Source organism: Vicugna pacos, chromosome 19, assembly GCF_048564905.1.
Source record: "Vicugna pacos chromosome 19, VicPac4, whole genome shotgun sequence".
Taxonomy (NCBI): domain Eukaryota; kingdom Metazoa; phylum Chordata; class Mammalia; order Artiodactyla; family Camelidae; genus Vicugna; species Vicugna pacos.
The window spans coordinates 40,731,787-40,757,783 of NC_133005.1; the positions used below are offsets into that span (position 1 = coordinate 40,731,787).

General features: G+C 42.9%; 1 long non-coding RNA gene across 1 annotated transcript in view; it reads left to right on the plus strand.

Annotated features, from left to right (window-relative positions):
• Positions 1–8,605: 8,605 nt before the first annotated feature.
• LOC140687470 (uncharacterized) overlaps positions 8,606–25,997 on the plus strand; it is a 50,587-nt gene continuing 33,195 nt past the window's right edge. The window contains exons 1-2 of the long non-coding RNA XR_012061854.1: positions 8,606–8,892; positions 16,957–17,033. This is a non-coding gene — a long non-coding RNA (uncharacterized lncRNA). The remainder of the gene's footprint in view (positions 8,893–16,956; positions 17,034–25,997) is intronic.

Consider the following 25,997-nt stretch of genomic DNA (forward strand, 5'->3'; position numbering starts at 1 on the left):
TTATTGAATATATTTGCCTGTGTTTTATATATATATACACTTGTTTATCTATTTTATGTATAGTAGTTAGTACCTGCAAATCTCGAACTCCCATTTTATTTTTTATAATAATCAGTATTATTTTAGCAAAAACAGTGGACCAACACTCCTTTTTTTCTAAAAATTAACTCCTCCCCCAGTTTTATTGAGGTATAATTGGCATGCATTATATCATTGGGCTGTACACCTTAAATTTGTACAGTGCTGTGTGTCAGAACTTTGCTCGTTACATACAGGAAGAGTTGTTTTTTTGTTTGGTGCATAATGCTATGTAGATGTGTGTGACCACCATCACAATCAAGGTATATGATGCCACAACTCCCAGAAACTTCCTCACGTTATTCCTCTGTAGTGACACCCTCCCCCAGTCCCTAAGCCCTCTCAACTGCGGACCCATTCTTTATCACTACAGTCTTGTCTTTTTGCAGCTGTCTTATACATGGAATCACATAGTCTTTAATCAGGGCTCTCCAGGGAACAGAACCAGTAGGATGTGTATGTGTTGTCAGGAATTGGCTCCCATGATTCTGGAGGCTGAGAGCCAGCGAACCCACGAGCTGCAGCTGGCCAGCTGGAGAGCTGGAGAGCTCGGACCTGGTGGTGTGGCTCCAGCCAGAAGGCAGAGGAGGACCAGTGTCTCAGCTCAAGGCACTCAGGAGGGGGAGCCCCCGCTCCCCTATAGAAGGCTCACCCTCTTTCTTCTTCAGCTGATTGATGAGGGCCACCCACTTTAGGGAGGGCGACCTGCTTTCCAGTGTTGAGACCCTCTTCCCATCCTCAAGCCAGATCTCGGGGCTACGCCTGAAGCCCTCTTCTGGAGACTGAAGCCAGAACTCAGTCCCGGGCTTTGGGCTACCGTCTTATGAGTCCTAGACATACCTGAAGGAAAATGTAATTACATGTATTTACATATAATTTAAATTCCAATGCTTCCAGTCCCCAAACAGCCGCGCTGGGAGTTCTGTCTGGGTTTCCTGCCTGCGTTCAGCGGGGGAGGCACGGTGGTGTGAGCTTACACCCTCCTACCCACAACTGGAGCCCTATCACGTCTTAAGGAGATTTTGAACATCAGGTAGGAGAAAACATTAACAGTGGTTAGTTATGGGTAGTAGGGGTTTGAATGATCTATTTCCCCCTCATACTCTATTTTACCTTAAAAAGTTAAACTTTTCAAGAGAGGAAAAATTCTTCAGTAGATCATTCTACAATTTGTATGTGGAAAGGCAGGAGAGACTTCTGTGATGCATCCAAAAGGTGAACTGAAGAACAGAAAACACTGAGGAAGCACAGAACACGGACCTCCAGCCCCTCTCACCTCCTCTCTGGCTGAATCCACCGCAGTTCACTCTCGGTTGGCGCCTTGGGCAACTGGCTGTTCTCTGTGACTGCTCCCTCCTTGACTTTGGGCTTCAGTGAGAGTCTCGTGGAGTCTAAGAAAAAATACAGGGTTGGAGGAAAGTGACTTGAAACCAAAGTCAGAGAAATCTGTTAAAGTAAATACACTTTATTGAACTTCATCTGTCACAGAGGAATAAAACAAAGCTTGCAAACTCTGGGGTGACTGAGAGACACCAGACTTCATGCTGAGCTCAGTCATTTCTCTTGGCTATTAAATATTGTCATGTATCTCTGTGTTCTTTTCCCTGCATCTAAATGAACTTCCCTCGCTCCCTTTAGATTCATTTATTATGCAGTGAGATGCTATTTAAAAAAAAAATCCTTTGGAAGAAGTGACGAATATACTTGCACAGACCAGCTTTTGTGCTAACTGGGTTTATTTGTCTGCATCAATGCAAACTCACCAAGGGTTTCTCGTGAAAAAGGCAGAATCTACAGATAAGATATCTCTACATAAAATTCCTGCATATTACAAACTTGAGCTCCGTACGCTGCCCAAGGCAGAGGTTCTAGCAACCAAGTTTGGGGCAGAACCACCGAGAGCCTTCTTTCTTAAGGACAGCATTTATAACGAGTATAAAATAAGTGAAGGAGGTGTCCATTTTAACTGGGAATTTAAGAGAGAATTGGGTCACCTCTTTTGGTTAATAACTGTGAAGTATCTGAGATAACTGGATACTCATGGAATCTTCTTCACTGATATGACCCTGCGACTCCCAAGTTTAAAATTCTTTGCCGGATGCCGATGACCCCTGGTTTTAAATACCCTCCTGTAGACCTGGGTGGGTTCCTTCCGAATGGGGCCACTGATGATCCAGAGTGAGGTGGAGAGACTAAGAACCATGGAATGAGATTCTCATGAAGCTAGGGTTTTGTTTTTTTTTTTTCAATTTAATGTGTCTGGTCTCCAGAATAATGCCCCCTCCCTTAAGTGCCCACTTCTTAATCCTAGAACCTGTGATTCAGTTCCTTTACATGGCAGAGAGGGCTTTGCAAGCACGAATAGGACACTGAGACTAGGAGTTCATCCTGAGTTATCCTGAGTCACCTGAATTCTTAAAAGTGAACAGCCTCTCTCGGTTTTAGTCAGAGAAAGGGACGTGTTGATGGAAGGAGCGTCAGAGAGGTGTGATGTGGAAAAGACTCAATCCGTCATTGCTAGCTTGAAGATGGAGAAAGGCACCAGGAGCCAATGATTGCGAGCAGCCTGTAGAAGCTGGAAAAGGCCAGGAAGCAGACTTGCCTGTGGAGCTTTCAGAAAGGAGAGCAGCCGTGCCAACACCTCCTCTTTAGCCCAGCGAGACGAGACCCACGTCTGATCTCTGAACTACAGAACCGTACGATGATAAAGCTGTGTTAGGTAAAGCCGCCAGGTTCGTGGAAATGTGTTACAGCAATAACCAAAAACCAATCCAGTATTTTTATTATTTTTTGTGAGATCATGACTTTTGGCATTTTTAAATTTAAAATGTTCTTTTTTTCCTATGAAACAATAGAAAATGGCACTGTGTGTGTCTCTGTGTGAAAGGGTTTATTTTCTTACTTGACAAAATAAAATACAACCACCTTTTGTTAGTCCTCTAATCTCCCTCTGCTGTCCTTTCTGCCCTCCACCTCTTCCTCCCCTCTTCTGCCTTCCTTTCTCAAAATGTCATGAAACCTAACCGCTGGCATCCAAAGTCCACGTGTAATGTTCATACATCCGTTTCTTGGAGGGCCTCCCTGTCCTGTCCATCTCTCCAGATGCACATTTCCACCCCTGACTCTTTTTTTTTCCCTTTTCATATTCTTTTTCACTATAGGTTGCTACAAGATGTTGAGTACAGTTCCCTGTGTTATACAGTAGAGACTTGCTGTTCATCTATTTTATATATAGTAGTTAGTGTCTACAAATCTCGAACTCCCAATTTATCCCTTCCCAGCCCTTTTCCCTGGGTTACAAAAAAAAAAAAAAAAGAACTCAATCCAAAAATGGGAGAAGACCTAAACAAGCAGTTCTTCAATGAAGACATACAAATGGTGAATAGGCACATGAAAAAAATGCTCCATATCACTAATTATCAGAGAAATGCAAACCTACCCCCAATAGTGAATCCTAAACTTCCTAAAAGTCACAATTCCTTGGGGTCCTTAAGAAGATTCACAAACCCCCTTCCCACTATACACATACTGAGTCAGCATCCCTCAGGGAGGGGTCTGAAAGTCTGCACATTTAGCACAGAATACAGTCAGCAGGAAAGTGTGAGAAATGTCACTCCAGCAGCACCGAACTGTTGCCATGTCTCGTGCTCGCTAATTCCCCTCACCTCACCATCTGTGCTTCCAAGCAGGGCCCCCTCTGCCTAGAATTCCCTCTCCCCACTCTCGTGCCCTCCCTCACTTTTCCTGGCAAGCACCTCCTCATGCTTCAGTTGACATCATTTGATTCTGCCTCTCACCTCCTGTGATAGGGCCCCCAGGCCAACCTTCGCTCTTCAACACCTGTGGCTCACTCAGCATAAACCACGAGGAAGGCACTGGCCACACCGTCCTGTAGTTGTGTTTGTCTTCGTCCACAAGATTCCGCCCTTGAACACAGAAATTGTGCCTCATTCCTTTTCTCTCCCAGAATCCAGCCCAGCGCTGGAGAGGTATTAGATGCCAAATAAATGCTTATAAAGTGAACGGGTGGAGGAAGGAACACATGGCTGCATCAACTAGAGGCATGACATCATGAGGCAATTCTTTGCTTTCTGTCCTTTAAGCATCAAACTCATTTTCCGTTTATCGCCTAGGGGGTGCAATTTAGAGAGTCTGTCTGCATGAGAGGAGAAATCTGGTGTCTGGGTTTTCTGTGTTAGAATGTCTCACTGTGACAACGCTACCTTCAAAATACATTTTACATAGCACAAAACACTTCTCGCCATTTCCATGAACGGCACTCTGGTCCAAGCTTCTGGATCGTGGTCTCCCAGGAGTTCCTCCAGTATGACGAGCGCAAGGGCTTCTGTACTCACTATATCCTCTGCCTGAGAAAATCCTTGTGTATCACGGTACACGGATCATGGCTCCCTGAGACGTCGTGCCCGGCCACTGTGTCTAAAATATCGCTCCCATCCAAGCTCCTAACTTATCCTGCTTTATTCTTTTTTATTGAAATACTTGAATAAAATGTCTATTCTATATTTAAGTGTTTGTTTTTAACCTGTCTTGACAATCAAAATGTAAGTTCCATGAAGGCAGGAATTTTTGCTTTGTTCATCGCTCTATCCTAGTGCTAGCACCTAGGATAGTGCAACATATATACAGTACGTGCTCAATGCTTGCAGTAGGAAATTCATACAGTAGGTACTCAATACGGCAAATGGTGCGTCTGGGTGTGGCAGAATGTTCCAGGATAACCAGGCACAAAACACCAGGCATACACGAACTCCTCTAGGACACATCAGATAGATATCTTCAAGCAGCATTGTGAATGCTCAGGTTATGCCTGCGCTGGCTGAGATACAAGGATTGGATGCATATCCTGTTTCCCAGGCATGTGTGGCTCTTCCCTAGGAAAGCACATGAGGGTTTCCCTGTCGTTTGTCTTCCCTGATGGAAGTGGTTTCTGACTTCCTACCCGCTGCAGCCGGGGGGCGCACGGCTGGGTTTGCTGTGGACAGCGGTGTTCCTGGACGCAGGGCCAGTTTAGCTTTTCCTGTTCTGCTGCTGAGATCCAATTAAAACTCAAATAAGCAAAGAGTAAGAGGTGAGCCCAGAGACAGTGCCAGCCACCGAAACCTTGTTTGCTCGTGCAAGACCATGCTCTGTTTCCAGCTCCCTCCAGAACGTCCTCTTTGTTCTGAATTCCTGGAGTGGAGGGAGCAGCCCGTCTGCGGGATCTGACCCTGGGGTTTTCTTTCTATTTTTTTTTTTTTTTTAACTGCTTAGTAACTCCTTGATAGCAGGCCAGAACTCTTCTTTGTTGGCTCCCGGCCACTGCGGTCAGTACTACTGTCCTGCCTAAGGGTCTCTTACCTCCTTTTCCTGATGCCCTGGAGGCATTTCTAACTCTGATCGGCTTCCTATCCGCACCTTGAAGCTTTTTCCTCTTTTTGTCTTCTACCTTCTGGACGATTCGTTCAGCGACTCCAGCCCTTACCTCTTAGACCCCTTCCTCCATTATTTGCTTTTCTCAATTTTTCTTTCTGTCTTTTGTAGATCAAATGTTTCCTAATTGCAAGACTAAAAAATATACTCCAGAGACTAGTGTCCAGGGCTGCGTGTTTTTTTCTCTATTTTGAGTTTCATTGTGTTGCTTCCCTACGCTACCCTTTACATCTCCAGGCCCAGGGTGACACAGTCGGCAGACGATGGTGGAGCCTCGGCATCTCGTTCATTTGCTGGGCATGAACTGCTCTGGGACAGTGCATGTGATGGCTTTTCAGAGAAGCAACTCTGCCTTTGAAATTATATTTTAAAAGCTCTTAGATGTCTGGGTCCACATCGCTCTGCCGGAAAGGGAATAAAAGGAAAGAAAGAATATGTCGGGTATATCAAAGGACAGCATTCCTTTCTTCCCTCGCCATCCATCCTGGCTCCAAGTGCACTGTCCCCAGGGACACAGGACGGGCGTGTGCTTTGAACCTGACAACAGGAAGGAGAGGAGTGGAGGGGGCATGCGCCTAGACACGGCGGCGGTCATCACCGGTGCTTGTGGGGGAGTCTGGGCTATCAGGTCACTCTAAAATCAGTGCGTGTTAACCCAAGGTGACCAGCTTGTCCCAGTTTTAACACTGGAAATCACTTATCCTAGGCAAACTGGGGTGGTTGGTCCCCCTGCAACATCATTCAGACACAGTTTTGAGTACCTACTATGTGCCAGCACTTAAGGACACTCGGGGTTTGGCCAGCCAGTCCTTGAGCCTGTCCTCATCTGCATTTTTCTTCCTTCTGTTTACAGAAGCCTTTAAAGGTTGCCCTTTCATTAATGATTTCACATGCACGCCTGGCCTCGGCTGTCCTGAACGTCTGACCCTCTGTTAATTTGGTTTATTTTTTATTCTTTGACACGACCTTGGTCTCCCATAGACCCACAATGAAAATGCTGTTTGAAGTGACAACAAAAACTGACTGTGGGTAAATCCCAGGGAAGAGAAAAACTCACAGAGGAAAGGGGAGGAGCAGAATGCAGGGGTAGCAAGGCAGGGCTGAGCCCCACCACGGCACACGGAGAGGATGCCCGCGGATTTGCACAAATGCTGGTTAAAATGTCAAAAGCAGGTGTTTCTTTTTTCTGCAGTCTGAGCTTCAGGCTAACGTGGGCATTCAGCTAAATCCCTCCCAGGTGCTGAAACAGTATGTGGTTTAGGATTTCAGAGGTAATTATTGCTGAACGCATTGTATGGCCAGTGCACCTGCCAGGTAGGTGTTATGAAAGGGCGTGTGGGGTTTGGGGGGGATTAAGCGGGAACCAAAAGAATTCGGGGGCAATTTTTCCATCACAAGACCTCTTAGAAAGCCCCTTGAGACCAGCAGAAGCCAGTCATGGAGCTAAATGGACTCACAATGTGGCTAACAGCACAGATGATGCAGGAGAAACCAAGGATCCCAGAAAGGTCAGCCAGTGGTTCCGGAGCAGGGGAAACGTCAGCTTTGCCCCGAGACGCTCGGGGTGCCCAGTGCCGTTCCTGTCCTGCAGGCAGCCCGCAGCGAGTTATCTTGTACTAAAGCTGGATAGTTAGATATTTAGACTTAGATATTTAGATCTTGGCTTGGGTACACAAGGGAAATACTTGTACTGATTGTCTAAGCTGAAAGAGAGACAGAGGTTGCTCAATACAGCCATTTGTTCATTAAAAATCAGAGCGTTTCCTAGGCACTGGGCCATGCCCTCGGAAGAGAGTGGAGAAGAGCAACAACAGAAATCCAGTGTTCCTGCCCTGATGGAGCTCACAGTCCAGTGGGAGAGTCAGAAACAAATCAAACGTCACCAATGACGCCATGAAGGAGAGGGACCAGGATTTCCAAAAACAAATAATGGGAGGATCTGAACCAGTCGGGTGGCTCCCCTGAGAAATGGAAAACTGGCCTCAGGTGAGGACTATTCATGCTTGTTTAGGGCTTAAACTGCTGGGCGCTGCCAGCGGCTTTACTTGCATCTTCTTGATTAACTCGCACATACCAAATTTTGGAGGTAGGCGTTATCCTTTACAACCCTCTTCACTGTGGGAAGAGTCTCCCATCATCACTTATAATCTCAGAGGGTGGGGAGGGGATGTTCCATCGTCATCAGTAACCTAAGGAAGACTATTCCATTAAGATCCCCTCAAATGGAGGTGAAGGGGAGCAGAATTTGTCACCCCAAAGATGCCTCTTTGACATAAAGATTCTTCCAGGCTGATTATTTTTGAGAAACAGCAGACGCAGGGAAAACTCTGAAAACTGAATAGAAGTTACTCTTTTGCAAGAGACACTTACACCTATAGAAAAAAAAAATCTCCATTTGTGAGGGTGTCTCCTTCCCTGTACCAGGATGACTAAATCTCTAGAAACGTACCAATAGAGAAGGCGAGGACTTAAATGACTTAAATCTGCGTTGACAACCATACCCGTGTTTACTGGGCTTTGCCTGATAACCTCCCATAGCTGACTCTCCCCACCCCAAGCTGGAGGTATTTAATAATGGGCGGGGCCATTTGGAGGAGTTAATTAAGTTTTCCTGGGTCTCTCCCGTGTATACAGGAGGCGTACGTGTTATTCAACTTCTTCTTGTTTTTTCCTGTTAATCTTTCATTACCAAGTGGTCTCAGCTAAAAACCTAGAAGGGCGGAGATAAAACTTTCCTTCTATTCCTTTCCCACAGAGGTTCTCTGAGCCCCTCTTTGGTTCCTCGCCAGCCAGTGCCTAGAGATACTGCAAAAACACAAGTCCTGCAAAGACCAGCGACTCAGATGTCACCTGAACACACCTGCCTATTCCCAATAAACAGACACGAGCTTAGGTCGTGTCCTTCGAGCCACGGAGCTAGTCAGGGGCGGGGCCGCCGTGAGAACCAAGCTGTCTCTAGGATGCCTTGCCCTCCAATCGGAACGCACGCAGGCGCGCGGCGCGCGGTCCCGCAGGCCCCGGATGGGGGACACGTGCCGCGCGGCCGTCGGGTCATGCGCGTTCCCCCAAAAGCCGCGGCTCGGCGTTTCCGCGCGGTCCTCGGCAGGAGAGCCGCGCGTCCCCGCTGGTAGCAAGCGGATGCCGGGCTTTGAAACAGGGCCCCTCCAAATCGCCCGTCCTGCTGGTAAAAGTGCAGGTACGCGGGGCCGGCCTCCTGGCTCCAGGCCTGAGACCCCTGGCTCTGGGGAGCTGGCTGCCGACAGTTCCCTCCTGCAAAATCTCGTAAGCACCTTCTGGAAGCCACGCGGCTCTGAGAAGCTTCCATTCCTTTTCAAGCACCAGCACAAAAGCTTGAAACCTTGAGGCTTCGCCCACGCGGATTAAGTAAGTGACTCTGCGGCTACTTAGATGAAACAATTTACATAAATTGATGTGTTGTCGGAGGAGGGTAGAGAGAGTGGTTTTAATTTTTTTTTTTTAACTTTCTCTTCCCTTTAGTTTTAATAGCTGCAGAGGCCTCGAAGAGGCAACTCCTTTTAATAAAACCCACTTGGAAAGGTATTGAGACAGACTCCAATTGACCCGATTTCAGGCAGCTCTCTGGGGCCTCCCACGTCCACCGTGTGGGCGCCGGCGGGCCCCGGGCTTGGCGTCGCCCGGGAGCCCGTTCTCTGTGACTCATGCTTCCTGGGCCCCGAGACGCGGCAGGTCACTCCAGGATGTTTGATTATTCAAAGCATTCAAGGTCCTACTGAAGAACTGGGCAGTGCTTAGAGGTTTTACCCTGCTTCACCTTGATGAAAATGGACGCTGGAGGCCTGAATGCCAGCATGCAATAATCACACATACACACAAAGACAAATGTGAGGCTCGCTGCTGTGGCTCAGATAGGAGAGATGTTGGAATATAGAAAACTGGTGCTTAGTGATTGTATATATTCATTTATTTTATCTGGCTTTTTTTTTTAAGAGATGGTAAGTGTCTATGGGTAAATATTCCCAACAGATTAAATTACTTTTTCAAATTAGGAATAATTCTCTCTCCTTCTCTCCCATGACCCTCAGTGGTCCATTTACCCTCCAAGGAGATAACAACATGGTGAATTGCTTCAAACTTCTTCCAGAAATCTGTGCTGTGCATGAAACCTGCGTTTACCATCTTCTGGTGTATGTTTTTATACACAGGCAGTAATGTGTGCACATAATTAAGTGTCTTGAGTTTTTATTTAATAATATTATCTTTGAAATATTCCACTTCAGTAATGTGTACGCTGTTAATGATGTCTTAGGTTGTTTTTTTTTTTCTGCTATTGCAAGCAGCGTTTTGATCTTTCAGTATTTCACTACATACCTTTGAACTTGTGCTTTGTGTACATACTTGTAATATCAATTAATCAAGTTATAACAGCTGTTTTTGGAACACCGAACACTGATTTTCTTACTGAGAAATGGAGAGGGCTATGGAAGCAGGTATTTTGTGTGTCTCTATGCCTGTAGCCAATTCCAAGTGCCCCGTGGAAGTCCGAGGGCTCACTAACTGTGCTAAATGAAAGAATTAAACAGATGAAGGCTGTCTTGTTTTGAATTAGACACAATTTACAAAATATTTCGATTCACCTGCTCTCATTAAATTTATAGAAACAAAGCAACCATTATCCTCATTTGAAAGATCAGGAAGGGAGACATAAAGTCTCAAAGACAAGAAGGAGCAGTGTGATCTCTGAACTTTTCAGCTCTTTGGAACCCAAATCTAGACATTGTTTCCTCCAGGTCCCACTTCAGCAGCATTTGACTCAGGGAATGCTCCGCTTTGTTTCCAGGTGTATGGGCTGAGTGCCAACGTGCAGTAGGAAATATTAGATACAATATTCAGGAAACCTGATGCTTAACATGCCATCAACGCTTGTTACGTGGGCCACAGTGAGACAGAGAATGAGCGTGGCGTTATCTCCCCTGCTGTGGGCCGTCACCCTAGGACTCAGTCTATTGCTGTTGCCATTTTGCAGATTAGAAAAAGAAAATGAAGCTAAACAAAGTTTAGTAACTTGCCTGATAACGCAGGGACTAGTAAGTGATAAAGACCCACCTCCAGATGGGACTGTCTCCAGAGCCCAAAAGCCTTAAACGCTACTTCTGCACTGGAAGTTAGAATAAATAGGACATAGATACCTTGTAAGACCTTGGAGATGATACGAATGGGTTGTGCTGAATCCCAAATGTGTCTTTTCCCATCCTTTATTTTCAAGAGTCTTCACTGTACCCCTTGAGAAATCTGTCTCCGCTTCTATTTTAATGAAATTTCTTCCATAGTGACTATTCAGTTGTTTAATAAATAACTACATATTTTTTAAAAAATGACAAACTCACCAGAATTGGCCATTACTTAATAATCACAAACACCGAGCTTATGAATATTTCATGCTCACTCATTTCTGCTGAGACTGTAAGCATCCTGCATTTCTATAGCTACAGATTATGCAGGGAACAATGGAAAACATATGTTTTGTGTGTTTTCTTTAACAATTTGATGATGGAAGAACACCTGGCAGTGCTGAAGAAACGGTCGCCTTTTGTTATTTGAGTGCTTGAAATAAAAACCTCAAATGGCAAGTTGTAATCCAAACCACAGTAATTATAGAAGACTGTAGAAAAAAGGTATACATTTTAAATTCATAAATCTAAATGAGTCTATTTGCAAGTAAGTAAACTTTATTCAATTTTCCACAGTAACTCCCCACCAAGGCCATCGCCCAGAATAGGGCACTGCACTGCTCAGATGTTAAAAAGTTTCAGTTTGGGATTCAGTTGTTTCTTTGTTCTTCCCTGTTTTGTTGCAGTCAGTTGGTATTAGAGTTGTCATAAGGGATCTGAGGGCAGAGCACACAGTTCAATGAGAGCCCTGAGGAAGGATGGCTTCCTCCAAGATGGAGTGCTTGAACCTGACGAGGGGACCCAGAGGAGGTTACCTGGCAGAAAGGGGGGATGTCAAGTCACAGGCATTGGAGGACCCCATGGAGGAAGCAGGGCACTTTCTAGAAGCTGGAGGGAGCCAGGGTGGTGACAGCAGAGTGACTGAGAGGGAGAGCAACCTGAGATGGGCAGAAGCCAGCTCCTGCAGGGACTAGTAAACCATGATAACAAAGAACTTCAGAATTTGCCCAGGAATGGTCACGAGCCACTGGAGGGTGTGAAGCTGGGGAGAGACATGATCTGAGCCAGGTTTATAAAGATCATGATCATTTCGGCTGCTGAGTGAGAAATGGGGGGAGAGAGGAGGAGAGGGAGGGTTTAGGACATACATGCAACTGTCCAAATAAAGATGATGTTGGCCTGGAGGCCTGGCTCAGGAGAGTGAAGGCGAGCTGGAGAGAAACGGGTGGACTTGGGAGCCGCTGTGGAACTGAGACACGCAGACGAGAGTGACTGATGAGATGTTACTGTAAATAGAGGAGAGTGTCAGGAGTGAATAACTGGGCAAACTGGGGAGACCGTGAGTTCTGTTTTGGATTTTATAACATGATTTCAAAATTCCCTATTTTGTTTCCTGGGAATTTGTAGCAGTAAGAGAAAAGCACGTACGTACAAAGACCACTTCCAAGTTGTGCTTCCCAGTTGCCAGAGTTTTCAGCACATCTTCATGGCAAGGGCTGCTCTTTCCGCGAGGTCCACCACTCCACTCCCAGTGTCTGCCATGTGGGCTTACAGGAGGAGCCCGATAACAAGTCTGTTAGAGCAGATGGGCCGTGTTCTGAGCTGGGAGGTGAGAGTCCCAGGGAGGAGGCTGTCCTTTCCTAGTCCTTCCGTCCCACCTTCATTTCCTTCTAACGGTGCGCCTACGTTCCTCACTGACGGGCTATTTTATGGATTAGGGAAACGGATACGAAAGTTCATATGGAAAAACAAACAGATAAGAAGGGCCAGGAAAAAATAAACTTGGAAAAGAAAAGCTCTGAGGAGGTCTAGTCCTAGCAAACATGAAAACTTACTAGAAAGCCTCTGTAATTAAAGCAGCGTGGACCACGTCTAGACTCACAGACCAGTGAGACGGCAGAGAAAGCCTAGGACAGTCAGAGGCACTTACGGAGATGTGGGGCGTAGGGAAGGCAGCATCTCGACACACTGAGGTGCAGGGCTTTTTAATCAGTGGTATTGGGACAGCTGGGCAGCCATCTGGAAAATGAGGAAATGGGATCCGTGTCTACAGCATGTAGAAGAGTGCACTCCAAATGGATGAGGGAGCTATGTGTAAAGATACGAAGTTGTGTAAGTACTTGAAGAAAACATGAGTGAACTCTAACCATAGTGCAGAGAAAGCCTTCTGACCATCAAAAGCAATGCAAAAAAAAAGATTGACAAATTCACTACACTAGAATGTTCCGTAGAGGGGAGGGGGACCAATAACATAAATGAAGTCAAAAGATGGCTGAAAACTGGGAGAAAGTATGTATAAAATATACCACAACAATCATGTCTCCAATAGATAAAAATTTCCTAAAGATTGAAAAGGACCAAAAAGCTGATATTTAAAAATGGCAAAAGACAATTCACACCCACACAAAATATGTAAATACATATTTATGTATAATATAAAATGTGTAATTTCATGTTTATATTCAATATAATATATAGTATAAAAATATTATAAAAATACAAAAATTGTCCCTAAATATATGAAGAACCAATCACTCATAATTAGAGAAATGAAAATTAAAACACAGAATTCACCACCCATCACACTGATCTGGAGTGATTTCCAGAACGTGCTGTTAAGTGAAAATGGCCAAGTATAGAAAAATATCTACAGCACGTTACCCTTCATGTAAGAAAAAGAGGCTATAAAAATAGGCATGTATCTGCTCATTTGTGTAAAAGAAATGCAGGCTGGAGAAACAAGAGACTAAATAGATCCATTACCTTCATCGGATGGGTGAGAAAAGGGTGGAGAGAAGTTGAAAATGGGAACAAGGTGGCAGGAGAGCAAGGAGAGATGCTTGCCTGAGTATGCCAATGGTAGTGCTTTGACTTTGAGAACCAGGGTAATGAAAAGATACACAAAAAACAAAATATATATACATATATACACACACATATATGAGCTAAACCAACCAGGATGTGAGGGAAACCCAATGTGGAATAGAAATGGTAATAAACGAATGTGATTGTATCACAAATGACGGGGCAGAATAAGAAAAAGGTAACCTAAAGAACTTTGAGAAACAGAATTTTGACTGGATGCTCCAAGGCCAAAGGCAAGTAAGAACTATTTTAAATGCTACACTTTACTTTGTAAATCTGGTTCTCATAGAAGAATGGGTGAGCAATTGTGAAGTAATTTTTTGTGTATATGAGGATAAAAAAATATACTTATTGTATATTGTATACTTATTGTAGGGTAATGTAGTCAGGTTTCTCACTGTCAAAAAATTATAAATAAGATAAATAAGCCCTGGGGACATCATGTACAGTGGAATGACTATAATTAACAACTGTCTTCTATATTTGAAAGTTGCTGAGAGAGTAGATCTTAAAAGGCCTTACCACCAGAAGAAAAATTGTAACTGTGGAGTAATAGATGTTAACCAAATTTATTGTGGTGACTGTTTCACAATGTACACATATATCAAATTGTTTTCTAGTACACCTTAAACTAGTGCAATGTTATGTGTCAGTTCTATCCAGAGGGATGCATCTATATGCGGTTCTGGAAATTGGATTGACAGGACTGAGAGAGAAACAGAGATAGAAGTAGGAATATCAACTTCAGAATTTCAGTGTCATCGATAATCTGAGAGGCTTTTTTTTCCCACTTTGTACTATTTCCTAATAATATCACATGTAGGCATTTAATGAGTACTATTATTACAAGATAAAAAGGGACCAGATATTAAGAGAAAAAAAAAACAAATTTGGGATGATTTTTTTAAGCAAAGTGTATTCCTACAGTAATTGGCATGATACAAACCAGGGTTATCAAATGTTTTCTGTAAGAATGGTAAGTAAATATGGCTTCTGGGGCCAAGAGGTAAAAATCAAGGCTAATGTTAATTAATTTTATCAAAAGGGAGAAAACAGATTTTGACCGAAGTCTTTGGTAAATTTCAAAATATAAAGAAATGGTTTTATTCTTATTAAATGACAAAAGTTACTATAAAATATAGGCGTGTATTTTTTGTAATGCAGCTAATAATTATAGGAGGAATAGCATTTTGCTTAATTATTATTCAGTTAGTGTCTCCTGTCATCATAGTGACTGCGAAGGGGCACCTGTTAAGAACCAGTATGAGTTCACTTACAACAGGTAGCTACAGGGATTTTGCCCCTGGGCCGTAGCTTGCCAACCCCTGACCTGGCCCATGCCTCCCCCTCCAACTTCGCCCCAGCCATCCACTCCCCGTTCACTCTGCTCAAGACACAGTGGCTCTCTTTGCATCGCTGGAGCACCCCAAGTTTCCCGGGCTGCTGGTCTTTACGTCTGCTGTTGCCTCTGCCAGGTACACGGCCCCCAGCTCTTCGCCTGGCCAGTCAACAGCACTTAACCTGGGTTCAAATGTCAGTTTCTTAGGCTCGCTTCGATCATCCTAGGTGCCCAGCCCCCAGCTCAGCCATCTCCGATAGGTCTTCCCACTCTCTGCAGTGTCGCGAAATGTATTTGCTTCAGTGATTTCCGGTCTGCACCTCTGGGTGAAGGTCCCCAAGACAGAGGGTTAACGACTGGTTCAAGCTAATGAATAAACCATTGCTTGGCACTGTTGACCTCTTAACAAACACTTGAATCAATAATGATTGAAGAGAGAAAAAAGGGACTACTGTCACCCACATATGGCACATGCAATACAACAGAAGCTGAGCGGGAAAGACACAGCCGTCACAGCGGGGGTTTGACACTGACGCGTTTCCCTCCTGTTCTGGTGGGATCCTAGAGGACGCCTTGGGATCTCTTGGTAAGAACATCCGTTTCAGGCCCGCCAGTGACTTGTTCTAGGTCTGGAGTCACGGCTGCTGCCTCACCTGGGTTATACTTTGACCATCAGAAGCAAATAAATACCAGATGAGGTACAGACATTCACACAAACTTGACCGTATTCCATACATATGACAAAAATAGCAGAATGAAATATTCACATTTAAAATGCCATGACCCGACAACTCCCCAAATAGGGTGTCGTGAGTCGCAAGGTAGGAAGATTTGTAAGATCGCACAGTGGTGACCACCGACTCTGAGAATAAAAGATTCCCTGTTCCAAGTAGAAAGCCTGTTGTATTCTGCATGGTAAATGGAGATGGTAAAATGCTAACGACTTGGTATCAAAATTTAGTACAAAAGCTGCCGGGTGCACAGAGAAATGAAAAGGAAAAGGGAGACTGGAATTAGAAAAGATTCTAAAATTATAATTGTCACAAGCTTAGGGGAGAAAATTAGCAGTGTACCAGACACTGCAGTGAGGAGAAAACTTGTACATTAGATTTATAGGGAAGTAACCTCAACCTAGACAAAAAAAATTAGCAAGAAAGAACAAAGTCAAGCACCACTTGTAACTAACCTTGGAGAGATCAACTCTTTGATGGATTAAGTAGCCTACCTAGAGGATGTGCCTGTCTAGTGATGATTAACTACTGAATTGAAAACAAATTTATGGATAGTTCAGGACACCCATTTGCAAGAGCAACATATATTAAAACTTTTACAGAATAACACTCTATATGAAAGTCAAATGAGGAAAACTTTTGCTTCCCCTCAATGCAGTCAGCGGGGACTCAAATCCTTAGATTGCTTGCTTTGTCTTAGAATCAGGTGAAGAGTTTAAAAATTATTTCATAAATAACAAAAATAAGAAAATGCTGTCAAAAAAGAAAATATGGTCTACGATCCAGTTTCCCTACTAAACTGAATTTGTCATCTGGGCAATGTTCATCTCTTTGTTTTATGCATGTAAACTATTATATAGTTATAAAATACATAGTTTATGCATGTAAAATAGTATATAGTTACAATAGCTATCATAAATAATTTTGAATGTGTATTTTTTATTGTGTCACAAACATTCTCAGGTTGATATTTTCTTTTCTTCTCATTTTTTGTGATAACTGAGAAGTCCATATCAACATTGCACGATTGTTCATTCTTGTATTTTTCCTAATTTTTTATTAAAAAATTGCAGAAGCCTTTACATTGGTTTTTGAAGGGAAGACATTTTAAATGTATTATTACCTACCAGTTTGAAGACAGTATCAACACAAGAAGGGAATTACCCACGAATGTCATTCTGAAAGCATCCATGTTTTATTTATGTGCAGCTTCAATGTCGTGTCATAAAAAAGTGTAGCTAGAACGTTGGATTCTATACTTTCCATTGACATTTATGTCCAGGGTTCTCTTTCTATTCAGTGACTTGTTTTTAGCCTCTCTGCAGTTACTGGGGCTCACGTCACTCTGTACTGTTCCCTTTAGGTGGTTCATCGTTCTCTGAAAGCAGTGCTCCAGTGAGCTTGTGTCCTGGTGCGTTACCTGCCTCCTCCCACTGAAATGTAAGTACCGCGAGGGCAAGGGCCTGGCGCGCCCTGCCCAGCGCTGTCTCTGGAAGGCCTGGGGGGTGCTCGGTCAACAACTAGGCGAGGGAGAGGGAGAGTCAGAGCTTGTGCTGAGCTGCACTTTGAATCCCAGAGCCCCGACTCCAGAATTGCCCTCTGATATGGAATGGAAGAACGACCCATGTGCCACTTTCCTTTCTGCCATTCCCTCAGTGCGGTGGCCATAGCCAGCCTTTGATTCTTAAATGGTCTGTGACTTCCAGTGGTTGAAATGGAATTTATAGGAAATCTTCCCAGCCCCTCCAGAGAAAGGGAAAATGTGATTTCCAAGATCTAGCAGTAAACTAAGAGCAGTCTAAGGATGGTTAGTGGTTCTCAGCTGAGAACATAATATACTATTTTATGATACTATTTTATAATATTTTAGTGTTGTAGAAAAGGATGTGAGCTTTGAAGTCATCTGGCAGATGATGTAGTATGTATTCTACTAATTACCAGCTGCATAACATTGTATAAGTCACTTCCTCCTTTCTGCCTCAGTGTCGTCTTCTGCAAAATGGGTGGAAATAATAATGCCCTTTCAGATGATTGTGGTGAAGACTAAGGATTAAGTAAATTGATATAAAAACAACTGTACCTCTATATTTACATACGTTTGGAGTGCTGCTTTGTATATAGAAAACATCCCATAGATGTTAACCATCATCGTCATCATCATGTAATGATCAGTTATTTTGCAAATCCACTTAACTTTTCACTTACAGAATTAAAATGCCAGTTTTACAAAATATTTCGTTAAACAAATAGGACACATTCAAGGCTATCCCTTGAATATGTCTCTTACTGAATTGCAAGACGATATGTCTCTTTGACTGGAAGAGAAAAAAAGAAGGATGACCAACTCTTTGCTGGAAAGGGTTTATAACCGCGGGTTTGAACATGGAAGTGTATCTTTCGTATGAATGTCATTCATCGTGTGTGCTCAGGAGGGGTGGGGGATGTTACGTGCCACTTCTTTTGACTATAAAAATCCCAAAGACCAAATTAAGTAAACTTTTAGGGAGCTCAGGAGAGTGTCCTGCCAACCATTAGGCATAATAAATGTGGTTGATGCTGTCATGAAGACACTTAAGTTTCCAATACCATGGCTGCTTTCTTCAGGCGATCACTTTAGGACCAAAGCCTTTCCTTGAAAGTGAAGGGAATTTATGTTTTTACCCAGACACATAAATTAAGTGAAAAAAAATCCTATCTGAGGCAAAGAAAGACTCCCCTGTCAGACTTGGGGCGTTCTTAGGCCTAGCACACTCTCTGTCATAGGCAGCCCCTGCTAGAAATCTTTTAGTAAGAAACACAACTCATTCTGCAATGACCAAATTAGATCCTGGCAATCCGATACTCTGTACGAGAATACAAAAGGGCAGGGGCATCCAGTTAACCAGAACACCATTGCCAATATGGCCCTTTAAATGCCCCACTTGGAAATTCTCAGTGCACAGTAGCCCACTGTCAGCTCTAAGAAACCATTCTACAAATAGGCATGATTATCTTTGTTTAATGCAGTTTTTTTTTTGCAAGCTCTATTGACTGTAGAATAATTCCTTTTCACGACACCCATGAACCTCATGTCCCACTGAACTCACGTCAGACAAATACTGCGTTAGGCAAATGGACATACTAAAATGAAACACCTAATGGGCACTTAATACGTATTTATTGACAGAACATTCAATGAATGAACAAGGAGTCACTTTTGAGAGTTAGGGACGCCCATTAAATCAAATTTTGGGGAACCAGAGTTCTACAAGACACCTGCATTAAGGTTGAAAAATAAAAATCCTAGGTCAGGCAACTAGATTTTGCTTGTAAGATGCTACATACCAATTTTGATGGGTTTTGTTGTTCTTGTTTTTTCCCCTATGCTGACTTGAGTGGGGTGTGTGTGTGAGATCAGCCACAGGTCATCTGCCCAAGATTTCACAGTGGGATCACTAGGGTGTTATGCTCAGCATGTTCAATTCATCCCACACTTCCATCCACACAGGAGTTTGGGAATGGACAACAAATACCCCATAGTGATGGAGAGAATCGAAATCATGTTGTATGAACCATGCTCTAGGTAGTGTTCCCTGCTAAAAACCTCACAGACTCACTGTAGGGAGACACAGCAGCAGACGCAGTGCTAGTGCACCCGCCACATCGTCCAATCCGGTGAGGTTTCGAGCAATGATCAGGCACTGAAACAATAGCTCTTGGTTTGCCTTGGGTCCAGAGAGTGGCTGATTGTTGGCAGCAGACCACAGAAACTGGGAGGAGAAAACAATATGGAAGCAGTATTATTTGCCATCTAATTTTCTGTAATCCAGGAGGGTAGTTATGCTGAATGATAACACACAGAGGAAAGATAAAATATAATAATGTAATGTTCACACTCTGCATCGGAAGTTACTACTTTTGGCGCCGTAGAGGCAGGTGGCTGGCACTGGCCACAGCCAGGAGGTGTTAAGTGGGTGAGTGGTGCCGAGGAGCAGAGTCGTCTGTGGGGAAAATGACAGTAATGAACTGCTAGTGGTGCTGCGAAAACTCAATGAATTTGATTAAACACAGATTGCAGAACTGTTTCCTGGACGACCACTGGGCACAGTCATTTATACTGAGATGCTCGCTCTCCCGGTGACAAGTCTGACAGGAAAACCGCTGTTTCTGTTGCCAGTGTGTTGAGCGTCTTAGCAAAAAAAGTGACCAAGGAGATGAGAAAAAAGCCCTGCCCTCCTGGCCGCCTTCAGTCTGCAGGTTCAAACGCACAGTTGTCTAATGCTGTTGGAGCGTTTTCTAGAAGGGGCAAGGTGAGCTTAATGACAAGTCATCTTCGCCCTGGGAGACAAATTTATATAAAGTTGTTAGCTCTCTGTGCTGTATTCTCGGTGGCCACACGGCCTGTAATAGGTTGAGGTGCATACTGTATGGTGTGTTTAGTGTGGATGAGACAGGTGATACGGAGGTAACAGAGTCGTTATGTACGTGAAGTTTGCAGGCTCATGTCAAGAGTCCATGTAGGTTATAAATCAACTACACTTCAATAAAAAAATTAAATGTAAAAGCGATTACGCATAGAAAGAGACCAGGGAGGCATAGAGCTTAGGGTGGCCCTGCACCAAGTGTGGTTCTTGGACCCATGGTGATATGCCAGCACTTCCTCACTGTTCATGATAAGATAAACGCAGAAATTGAGAGGAAGCATTTGGAGATGTTTAACCATTTGGCAGATTTGTTGAGCCTAATACCAAACAAATGGACTTCGTGTTACTTGTGCTTTTTGAAATTTGCATTTTCCTGGTCACTCATGTTTGCTTTGCTTTACAAAAGTTCTGAGATGGGTTGGGAATCTCATCACAGACGGTTTGCAGATCAATGAATTGGACTTGCAGAGGCAGCCTTAGTCGCATTTCTTATAAGATTCATCGTTTTAAGCAAATCGCTAGCCTATCTTCATTTTGGTTTTCTCAACATTTGATGGATTATGTCATTAAATAACTGGGTACACCAGGAACCGTTCACATGAACTATTGAAAAATAACGAAAATATTTAGATAATCCACGCCTACTCATTGGAACTATTGCACAGGGTGAATGATCGATGACGTTCAATATTGTGGAAGAGTGAACCGATGAGGTGACACCCAGACTTGTGCCATTCCTCTGCTCTGTTCATGCAGCTGCAAATATTTGTTCTGCATTAGCTTTATTCCGCACGTGGTTGCGTATCCTGTTGAGGACATGCAAGTGAATAAAAATTACAAAGATCCCCACCTACAGGGGGTTTGTATACCATCAGGGGCTATAGTTGAGACAGAACAGATGTAATTAATAAGTAAGTGGCATGCTGTATTTGATATTGATAGGTGCTATAGAAAAATAAAGAGACACATAGCAAGGCGTAGAAGGAGGGCAAGTTTCAAATATGGTGTTCAGACTGAGCTTCAAGATAAGAAAAAGACATTTCAACCAAGACACGAAGAAGGGCAAGTTAGCCATGTGGATATCTGGAGAGGGAATGGGCCAAGGGGAGGTAACTGGCCAAGTAGCCAGTGCAGAGGTCCTGTGTTGGCATATATCTGGAGCATTTGAGAAGCAGCATGGAGGCCAATGTGGCAGAAAGAGAGAAAACAAGAGAAAAGTGAATAGGTGAAGACAAAGAAGCCATTTGCATCCAAGCAGGCCACTGTGAGGATTTAGTTTTTCACTCTGAGTGAGATAGGAGCCCTCGAAAGTTTGAAAAGAGGACTGGCATGTATTACTTATATTTTAAAGGATTATAAGGCTATTGCAGCAACCAGGTGAAAGATGATAGTGGATCCAACCAGGATGGTAGGAATGGAAAAGGTGGGAAGTGGTCAGACTCTAGGTGTATTTGTAAGGCAGAATCAATAGGATTTCCTGACATGTTGGGTGTAGGATGTACCTTGTACTCTGCAGACCTGCAGGCTATGGGTGGAGCAGATTACGTGGTTGTGGGTGTAGATCATGAGTGTTTGGGACATGTGAAGTCATACTTGTCTGGTAGGCATCCAAGTGTCTCAGGATGTTGAATATGCAGTTGCAGGGTTTGTCAGAGACATAAATATGAGAATGGTTGAAAATAAATACATGTAAGGCCAGGAAACTGGATGAGATTACCAAAGGAAAGGGTACAGTTAGAGACAAGAACTATAGACTGAGATCTAAGATACTTGACATGAAAAAGTTACGGGAGAAGGGGAGAAACTGGCAAAGGAGATGGAGAGAGAAGAACCAATGGGACGAGGTGACAGTCATTAGGGTGCGGGGTTTTGGAACCAAGTGAAGAAAGTGTGTCAGGGAGAAAGAACTCCTCAACTGTGTGAGATGCTGCTGATGGTCATGTACAAGGAGGACTGAGACCTTTGGATTTAGAAATGGAGAGCTCACTGACGACCAGCTAATGACGTAATGGAACGGCAGAGGCCAAGCCCTATGGAAGTAAGTGTAAAAGAGCCTGGCTGGAGGTGAATTGGAGACAGGGAACAAAAACAGGTCTCTTAAGGAGTTTATATCACAAGAGAGCAAATATATGGGGCAATTGCTGGTGGCAGAAGTGGGGCCAAGAGAAATATTATGTAAATTGTAAGAGTTTCTTTTGAGGAAAACATCAAGTAAGTCATAGTGCAGGTCATAAAGAGGGAAGATGCACTCCCAGGTGGTCCTTATTTCAAGTGAGAAAATTTGGGCGACTAAGTCATGGAGCTGTTAGAGGTGAACACAGTTACAACAGAGGATACCCTGGAAGAAGAACAGGACATGCTGTGTGGCTTGCTTGTCTGATTTCAGGGACTGTATTTTTTAAATTCTTTAAGTGGTGCTTACCAGGCAGATTGCACAGGCATGTGTTTGCAAATGCAGACTCCTTTGTAATCATCATTGAGCAATTTGTGCAATCACACATTTCTTCGCACGAGTAATTAATACTGATACTTAAATACTAAACTGATAGGCTTTCTTGCTCCCGTGCTTATAAGCTCTTCACATTCTAGCTGTAATTAAGACTCAGTAGAGATAGCTCTTTAAGGGAATGGGTGCGAGACAATTTCCTGTAGCCTCGACTGTCCTCAGTTTTAGACTGATGTGTATTAACTAAAAGTAGAAGTAAAAACAAGAAAGCTTTTTTTCTTTTCATTTGTCTTTCAGAACTTTTTTCTTAATGAAGGGAAATAAAAATACATCATGTGTGAATATATATGTATGTGTGTATATATATTATATAAATATATATACAATTATATTCACAAAATACAAATAAAATATTACAAAATACTACATACTTATATACATTTGCCAAAGGTGTGTATATATGTGTGTTATATATATACATTGTATATATTATAATAGAGTATATATATATACACATTTTTATATATACATGTTTACATTTATATATTATAATATAAAACATTTACATACACAGACCTCGTTTGGCAAATATATATTAATATGTAATATTTTGCATTTTGTAATTTTCTTGTATCTGTGTCTTGTGTTTTGTAAATTTGTATGTTGTTATCAATTGTGTATGATGTATAGTATGTTTCAGTGTCATGGTACTCACTTCTATTAAATATTATCATCTCAGAGGCGTAATACAAAAGGAAAATTTGCTCAGTCATGTGACTGTTGCAAATGTCAAAAGATGGTTTGACCTGATTGTTCCGGATCCCAGGCTTCTTCCCTCTCGAGACTTTGCCTTCCTTTAGGGTCTTGGAGAAGGCATGTCTTCTTAACAGCCTTGGCCTGGAAGTGACACATCCCTTCTGCTTGGTCTGTAGGTGAGGACTAGTCGTGTGGCATCTCTTTGATGCCAGAAAGCCTGGGGACGGCAGCCACGTGTTCTCACCCCAGCCCCTTGCAGCACAACTCTTTACTGTGTGAGGAGACCAGCCAGCTACCTGCTGCAGGGAACGAGTGTTTCAAGGTCAAAGGCAGTCATATCACTATGTGATACTTCTTTGCCTACCTGGTAATTGAAAGAGTTTAGAGTTCTTCTAAATAGAGAAAAGCAAAGGGAAGACATAAGAATCTTCTAATAGGACTTCATCTTTGCTAAATTAGAGCCCTCTGAGTATCAATGAAGTGAGAAGTTTGGGGGGTGGTTTCTGTCTCAGGGCATGTATCAGCCTGGAATCTGAAAACGAACCATGAATCTTGTCATAACCTATACCTCACATCTAACACCAATTATATATTTGGACCACGAGGCATTTATTGCTTTCCTTTTTTTTTTTTATAAGATCACGTTAGTGACTAGCGGCAATGATTAAGAATTGTCGACATCAGTGCCATTCAAAAGAGTAATAGCGGGAAGAAAAATGTCCTGGGACAGCCACTGAAATCAAATGTGGGTGAAGACTAGGGAGATGATCATTCCTCATCATAACTGTAATATAAAAATACTAAGTGTTTTCTTCATTTTGACATTTTAATCACATCACACGCTCTTCATATAGAGATATTTCTTTGAATTATCTTGTGAATTCTTCAGTCTATACCAACGCATCTATAAATACATATGGTGTATAATATGTGTATATTTAACAGCATTAAGCTTGTGTTTTTCATTTTTGGGTGTTAGTGAATTCTTTATTTAAAAACATACTATCTGAGCTAAGAACAATGCAAATGAGTCAGAATATTGGACTCAGTGAATCTACTCAGCGTGAAGAACTGAATCCCTTGTGCTTTCGGCGTCACGTTGCTCTTTCTCTGACTTAGTGCATATCGAGGTCGACAGAAATAGCCAAGGTGAGAGTTCAAGTTCAAACGGAAAAGAAATCTTGATCTTTTAAAATAATCTTTGGTAGGAAGCATGTGAAATTAGGGACCAGGTAGATCATTTTCCCCTGGACTTCTTCCCCTCCCCCACAGAAAACTGTCACTTTTAAAATCCACACTTGAGAGACACTCCCTATGTCAGTATCAGTTTATTGAAAAGTCGTCTCGTTCTCAAGAAATATAAAAGTACACACTTTGGGGAAGGAAAAAGGCTTTTCCTTTATCACGAGATGAGCAGAGTGCAAAAAGCATGCTTAGAGATAAACAGTAAAGGAAAGTCAGTCCTCAACACAAGGGCTAAACAAAAAACAAAAGAATTTTTAAAAAAAAATAGTAGAGGAAATCAGTTAGACCTTACAACCTTTAGAATACCTCAGCATCCAAATGTCGTGGAGTTGTATTTGCAACTTAAAGGAGTGCTTCATAAGTCTTTATTCAATGTTTCATTAAATTAAATTAATTTATTAAGTGTCAAATCGTAGTGATGGTGTCAGAACCCCACACCACCTTTCTCCACCCAATTTGCTGCCACAAGAGATGTGGAGTCAATAGATTCCTTTGTCCTTTGGCCCTGAATTATCTTTGGCCAGTCAGAGCACCAACAGGAGGTTGTGGAAGAGGAGGAGGGTGGGAGTGTGGCATTTACTGCATCTAGACCCCCCTCCCTGCAAGACTGTCTCAGGCCGGGGGAACTCCACTAAAGAGCATCTCGCCTCTCAGAGCTGCCGTAACTTTACAGATCAGTCCTTCCCAAAACCACTCCCTTCCTCAAAGCTTGGAGGTGGTAAGAGCTCTGCTGTTAGCAGCCAGGGATACGCCAGCCTCCCTGTGGCTTCTGTGTACCTTGCCCACGCTTTTCCAAGATCTCTTAATTTGTGAATGCCATCTGTGCCCCCAGCCCAGGGTCCCCGCTGATTTGGCAGTAACAGTTTACCAAATATGATACTTATTCCTATAGAGTCGCATACGGTCATGTATAAAAGTAAGACACACACAGATAGATGCAGTGCAATTTAAAAGCAGCAAGGGCCATGTGAAAACCACTAACAAAAGTGTTTACTTCTTGGGCAATCAGGGAAGATTTCATGTAAGACATTTAAATGGGACCTTGAAAGTCAGTCACTATTGCAGTAGGGAAAATTACATTTTCAGGTGAAAGAAATAGTGTGAAACTGAGCATTTTTCTGGCTTGGCTTATTTGGGGACCTGTAATTAAGTTTTATTGGCATATAGAATATACAGAGAGAATTAAAAGGAGAGTGAAAATAAGTGGACCAGGATGTGTTGAACTCAAATGTTGGAGTGGTTAGAAATTTGGTAGATACTTTAAAATCAGTGGTGCCAACAGGTGCATGAAAAAGGTGCTCTGCCTCACTCATCATTAGGGAAATTCAAATAAAAACCGCAAAGGGATACCACCTCACACTTTTTAGAATGGCTTTCATCAAAAAAACAAGATAACAAATATGGGTGAGGATGTAGAGAAAAGAGTTCCCTTCTGTACTCTTGGTGGGAATGTAAGTTGGCGCAACCACTATGGAAAACTGTATAGAGATTCCTCAAAAAATTAAAAATAGAATTATCATATGATTCAGGAATTCCATTTCTGAGTTTATAGCT